This window comes from Salvelinus sp. IW2-2015, linkage group LG34 (genome assembly GCF_002910315.2).
Source record: "Salvelinus sp. IW2-2015 linkage group LG34, ASM291031v2, whole genome shotgun sequence".
In the NCBI taxonomy this organism is placed as follows: Eukaryota; Metazoa; Chordata; class Actinopteri; order Salmoniformes; family Salmonidae; genus Salvelinus; species Salvelinus sp. IW2-2015.
In genome coordinates, this window is record NC_036873.1 from 773994 (window position 1) to 781588 (window position 7595).

Genomic DNA, 7595 nt, shown 5'->3' on the forward strand with positions numbered 1-7595 from the left:
TTGTAAGTAAGCAGTATTTGGCGCATGTGACAAATAAAAATGTATTTGATTTAATCCAAGAAACCATTGACTCGATTTGAACACCATAAAAGCATTCCTAGAATGTGAATGTGCACTAATGGACATGGTGGGCCATTATGACATCATAATGTTTTCATATACCATGGAACAGATCAAATCAACATTATACTTTTTATAATGATACCAAAAACACATTTTGTACATAGTTTCCTTTCTATAATACTATACTTAAATATAATATAACATCTCCTGCAATCATCTTAAAAGGGCTACGGCTACATTACTACAGTAAGTGCTCAACCAGCTCCAGGAGCGAGAACTCCATCACATTACATGGCAACCAAGGAAGTTCCTGAATGGACTCCATTGATGTCTCCTTTTTGCTGTATTTGTGACATCAAAATCTGGCAACCGGCCTATGAGCGGACCCTGCCTGTCAACTGGAGCATAAAACAGCTATGGGGATATTACTATGTGGGGAATACTATGTCTCCCTATGGGAGACCCTTTTGAACAACTCTGAGAACGTCCTTGAAAGAAGAGTCTGAGAGGSCCATGTCCTCCACAGATTCAGGTTTAGGCCATACAGTACTGCAGCCTTTAAGCACTTCCTATTTAAATAGTCTGAACCTGAGACCGTGGCTCGTGTGTCGTGGTCATAGGTTGTCCGATATCTGTCSCGCATTGAGTGAAGAGGCGTTGTCTAAGACACTTGTGTCATTAGGCTAGGCTATATTTAGTGTTTACCGAGCATCACACACAACGACAACAACAGAAATCCTGCCAGTGGTATGTCTATTCTAGCCAGGCAATTTCTTTAACCACACATCCAACACATTTGACATGGGCCACCATGGCTGCATACAGCTGTGTAACGACTGTTGTTGGATTAAGGCAGTCAGCTCCTAAATGGCTTTCACCAGATAAAAAAACGCTGGAGAATTTGACACAGGCTCAGAATGAAAAGCACTAATTTGTTGTCAGTGACGACGTCTGTCAGAGTGGTATTTTTCAATAGAAGTTCTCAACACCTTCCTATTAGATTCATGGTACACCTTGAGGAAGTCATTCAAACACACACTCTATACATGTTGTATTCAAAGAGAGGGAATAGGCACCCACCATCCAAGTTGATCTGGGTTTCCCATCTACTCCCCTATTATCTCAAACTTCTGTTATTTTACCCCAGGCTCACAGCCTTGSATATCTCCATGGTCATTATTCTCTCACCGGGACATTCTAATGTGGTTTAATTTCAACATGAAGGGTATAGTCTATATCAAGTCCCCATTCTAATGTGGTTTTATTTCAACATGAAGGTATAGTCCCCATTCTTTAACCTACCTCTCCATCCTCCCCTCTCACACACGCCTCATCTAGTGGTCGATGTTCTCTTGGACCTCCATCATTTGATTTATTAGGATCCCCATTAGTCAACGCCAATGGTGACAGCTAGTCTTACTGGGGTCCAACACATAGCGAAAAAGACATTACAGACAAAATACTTTACAATTGACATACATTTAATAACATGAACATGAAAGACAATATAACKGATTTCTATTTGGAAGGAAGGAGCAGCGTTCTTTTATAGAGCGGTTTTTAAAATGAACATTTCCGGCAGCGGGCCAAAASAAACATGACTTCTCTTCCAAATGAACCAAATCAGAAAGTGCTTCAGAACCTGTTTCTGGGGCTAATAGTTACACATATACAACCCTCTTGGATTTCCCAACTGCCCTGTCTGTCACAACGGTGTACGCATGATTTGCTGTTTTTATAAAGTCACCTGACTGACCTGACTCACCGCCTATCCTAAAGGTTAACCCAGTAACCATGGCAACTACATCCGCCCCTACAGGTTGAACTTCCCTGCTTTACCACGACAACCACAGTGCTTAGTCCCTCTATAGGAATTCTACTATTTGCRATGCAATAATTCAACAGTCTATGTAATGACATGCATATTGTAGGTGTAGGATAATTGGCACACTTGCATATTTAGCATAATATAGACCTACGCAATTTAATCTGGCTTGGTGTAGTAGGTACAGTCATACAACTTACTATATTTTCTTCAAAAACGTTCTGCAAAGCACAGTCACAACACCAATACACACATCAACAGTACACACACACACCCCACACCACAACTGTATCAACACTGTCCCTATCAACCACAAACCAATGGGCCAGTGATAACATTGATAAAGCCCATCTGATTGGCCTGGCGGTGTTATTTGGTTAAACACTTAAGGTGTATCCTACCCAGCGACCCAGCGCTCGGAACACTCTTTGCATTGATGTCAAAGAACAAAGGTATCAGCCTGGAATAGGAAGTAGATGGGTGGTGATTGAGGTCTTTACTGCCACGGGGCAACGAGGGCATGAGTGGCTCCACACACACACATCTATGTGGGTCATCTCAGGTCAGGTTGAGTTAAGGACACAGAGGAAACACGGAGGGACCGGTCGGTCTGTTGGCTAAATATTAACTGGCACTCACGGTTACGATACATCCTCATAGCACTGCCATAGGTCTATTATACAATGGACTAGGACTGCTACTAAGACTACTGCCTACCATTCATCTAAGCTGCACAATACTAGAATGAACCAATTAATAATAACTGGCAACCACTGATACTGTAGGCTCATTTGGGTCTGGAGCTGGACAAGTTGAAGTAGGCCTGCCGTAGGCCTACATCCACRTAGCACTGTTTAAAAGSCCTTTACAATAAACCAGGACTGCTACTAAGGTRACTAGCATTCAGAGGATAGACARTAGTTGAATGAACCTTGGGTAACCCTAGTACTTGGCCTACTTACTCATGTTGCTAAACCAATTACTATAATCTGCAAAAAAATATATAGTATTCAGGCCTAGTGTTTTATCAGTGCATCATCCACAGCTGTTGTTGCCTGCAACATTTAATTAATACAACTGTGGTGTGAAARGGTTCGGCTTCCATTAATGACACAATTACTTTTAATTATCTAGCATAATTACTAGAGGCTTAAGGAAATTCTGCACCCTCAGTCAGTTACTGTCTGGCCTCGTTCACTAATTACGTTGACAGTCGTTAATGGGGTCAAGGGGAGGGCACTGTCGTCATGGATTATATAGGTGTCTATAGGCTCTAAGGTGCCTGATCAAAAACTGCTTTCACTGGGTGTCTTGGTAACTTGAATTTCTCGTGGACAGACAGGTAAATATAAATGTTGACCTACAGTAATTAGGCAAAATTTTAGTTCTGGGTTTACCGAGATTAAGGTAACCTTAACGAAGTGGGTCAAACACAACCTAAGAGGTGGTCTTAATGACTTACTGTTAGTTTATGTAACATTGTTAGTATGGATTAGATTGCTATAATGCCTGCTTTGATATAATCCATGATTGCTTACTTCACCTTACCTTACGTTAAAGGGACAAGTGGTGTGCATTGTATGGTACAACTTGGAAAAATATGCAATTTTGGAACACCATGCTTATTGTTATGATGGGTATTAACCGGTTATTATGCATGACTAATTCATATAAAATATATCAGAGTAGTCAAAGGACATCACATCTCTATAAAATGTGAAAATGCATATAGCATGACTGTAATAAACAAGTCTGATGGAAGGACATGTATGCCATTCGTCTGAGAGGGACTGAGACGGGGACTGAGTCTAATAAATGGCTGGGTTTCAGATGCTGTTATATGAGACAACCTGAAGGCACCCAGTCCAGCTAGAGTAGGTGGGAGGAGGCATCACATCTGATTGGAGCACAGCCCTGTCTGTAAAAATATAAAACATCTGATTGGAGCCCAGACCTGTCAGTCAAAATATAAACCATCTAATTGGAGCACGGACCTGCCAGTCAAAATATAAACCATCTGATTGGAGCACAGACTTGCCAGTCAACTCATAAACAGTACCATTCGTGTCCTCAGATGAACTTTTCCACTGATGCCCGAAGAGAGAGAGACCGAGAGAGAGAATGAGAGGGAGCGTTAGAGAGAGAGAGAGCTTTACATCCGTGTAATGCTAACCATCCCCGTGCCACATACTGCAATACTATACACGGCTAGCCTGTAACACGGTTGAACGGTTTCACAGTAGACCTTTGAGTTCAATAAAGTAAAAGCCAGTAAAATAATAAGTCATGGAATAAAGGAACTGTACTGAATATTATTAAACAGAACGGTATGCCAAACCACTGATGACATGTGAATAATAAGCTAGCAGCACTCAACAGTTAGTCTTCCAGACCAGAAAGGGGATGCGTCCCAAATGGCACCCTATTTATTATAGTGCACTAGTTTTGACCAGAGCCCTATGCACTGTTTAGGAAATAAGGTGCCGTTTGAGACGCAGCCCAGAGCAGCAGTCCACATGGAGTGGTTTACAGAGCCCAGCTGTCTTGTATCAACACACTGTCTCTGGGATGACTTCAGGGATAAGGGAGGGGAGGGATAAGGGAGGGGAGGGGTAGTGGAGGGGAGGCTTTAGGGGAGGGGGTAGTAGAGACTAGTTCAATATGTGAAGATGCTTGGTTTGGAAAGGTACTATATCCACACTTTTCTGACCGCTTTTATATACATTGTCTGCTATGCTAAGTCAATTCAAGTCACGTACAAACCCAATTCCTACGTGAGGTAACAGAGACTACAGTAAGCCTGAAAAGTTAGTTTTGTAGGTACTGTATGAGGTGAAACAATGACCAACAAGGCTCAGAAATGAATGATAATTTGTCTATAACTTTATAGGAGATAATGATTCTACAGCAATACCTCTGGGTGTTATTCATAAGCCACCGTAACCCTTTTCATTTAGCAACAGCTGCTAAGCTCAATAAATGATGCCTTGTGTTCAGCTACACAGAGAAGGCTATTTGTCATATCAACTAAATGTATATAAAAAGACAAACGAATGAGTATTAAAATGCATACACTGTTATTCTCAAAATTTCTATGGAATATTTATTAATTGAAATGAGAGATCTTTACTTTAAGGGAACAGTTAGTGGGCGAACATTTCCGTAATTAATTAAACATCATCTGGTTTCAGTCTGGTGGGAGGCAGCATGGAGTGGAAAGGGAAAGGGAGATACCTAGTCAGTTGTACAACTGAATGCATTCAAAGAGAGGTGCGGGTGGGGGACTGTCTTAATTGACATCCACGTCATCAGCGCCTGGGGAACAGTGACGGCCTTGCTCAGGGGCAGAACGACAGATGTTGACCTTGTCAGCTCGGGGATTCGATCCAGCAACTTTTCGGTTACTGGCCCAAGAGGTGTATATTGTCACGGCCGTCGTTGAAGGAAGACCAAGATGCAGCGTGGTGAGCGTACATATTCCTTTTTATTTGAATGTCGCCAACAAAACAACAAACGAAAAACAACCGTGAAGCTTAACAGGGCTATGAAGCCTCTAACAAAGTTAACTTCCCACAATGACACAAGGGGAAAAGGCTGCCTAAGTATGATTCCCAATCAGAGACAACGATGGACAGCTGTCCCTCATTGAGAACCATCCCCGGCCAAAACATAGAAATACACAAACCTAGAAAACAGAACATAGAATGCCCACCCCAAATCACACCCTGACCAAACCAAATAGAGACATATAAAGGCTCTCTAAGGTCAGGGCATGAAATATATACTGTATATGAGAAGTTCCATTGAAATCAGAGTGGTATACTATTCAGCTGACCACAGTTTAAAGCTACACTTACCAAACCACCAAAAACGACCATTCACACAAACCCAGTCCATACCTAGCTTACGTCTAACCCAAAATTATAACCTGAATTATAGATCATATTCCAGTTCCTTCCACTACTCACACACTCCGTAGCATGGTCCCAGACCTGTTTGTACAGTATCGCCTAATCCTATGGTTATTGCCAATACCACACAAAGAGATCTGAGACCAGCCTATAGACTCATCGACTTTGTCATTGAGAGGAAGTGGCCCCTCCCTAGTACACAGGATTTTAATGTGAGCTGACGATGAGTAAAGAATACTAACTAGCTGTGGGTTGTAAATGGGTCTGAGACTCTGGGTCTGTAACTGGGTCTAATGGGCGGAGGCAGTCGGAAGCCGTCGTGCCTGTGAGGCAGCTGGGGGGGCGCCTTGACAGAAATTAAACATGGATTATTTCTCCCGTTGTATTGACGTTGTTCTGCAGTCTCCTCTCATAGCTCATTATCAGACTCACAGAGGCCAGGTTTTTCACATTGAGAAAAGAGGAAGAGGAAGAGGGGGAGGAGGAGAGAGGAAGAGGGGGAGGAGGAGAACTAGAACGTCTCCTCACGTCCTACTTACACCTCACCGGAGCTCGGTGCTGACACATCACTTTAGTTTTCTTTCTCTCGCTCTTGTTCCCTCTCTCTCGCTTACTTTCTCTCTCAGCCCCTCCTCTATGTGTCTGTCTGTCTCCCCCTCTCGCCCTCTCATTCTTTCTGTCTGCCTCATTCTCTCACTCCCCCTCCCTTCTATGTCTGTGTCTCTGCCCTCTGTCTCTCTTTTGCAATTCCCCTGTCTTTTTCTCCTACTCTCATTCTATACCCTACCTCTCTTTCCCTCCCCCGTTTCTTTCCCGCCCACCTCTATCTTTATTTCCCTCCCACTCTACCTCTCAGCCTCTCTCCCCCACCCTCCCCCTCATAGCAGCTATGCTGATTGCTCAGGTAAGGTAAGCGCTAGCTGGGCTCACTGCACACATCACAAAGGACACACATACACAGTACAAAACTTGATGACATCATCCCACTAGTTCACATAGAGTTTGACCAGGCACGAAGCTGCACCAGAACACCCAGAGTAGTCAGTTCAAATATAATATACAAGACACTACATTACCACAATCCTATAGCGTGTAACTAGCTATTCACATCTAAAGAGAAATAGATGGCCTACAATACCTGACAGTACCAGTTTAGATGTGAACAAATCTTAAAAAGTCATTTTAGGAGTAGGATACTTGTCCGGACGCTTATAAGAAATCTCGCTACACCTCTGACGAACCATTAAACAGGCAACCGCTTCAATACAGGACTAAGATCGAATCCAACTACACCTAGTCGTCAGATGTGGCAGGTCTTGCAAACTATCAAGGATTACAAAGGGAAACCGCGAGTCAGTGTTGCCCAGCCTACAAGCTAAATGTATGTTCGCTTCGAGGCTAGCACCACTGAAATACTGAGAGCACCAGCTGTTCCGGATGGCTGTGTGATCTATTCTCGTAGCCTATGTGAGTAAGACCTTTAAACAGGTTAACATTCACAGACGGATTACCAAGGACTCAGAGCATGCGCTGACCAGCTGGCAAGTGTCGTCCTCTGATATTTCAACCTCTCCTGATTAGTCTAATGCCTACATGTTTCAAGCAGACCACCATAGTCCTGTGCCCAAGAAGGCCAAGGTAACCTGTCTAATACTATCACCCTAGCACTCACATCTGTAGCATGAAATGCTTTGAAAGGCTGGTCAAGGCTCACATCAACACCATCCATCCAGACACCTGGACCCACATTCATACTTCCCCGACAGATCCACAGATGATGCAATCTCTATGGCCTC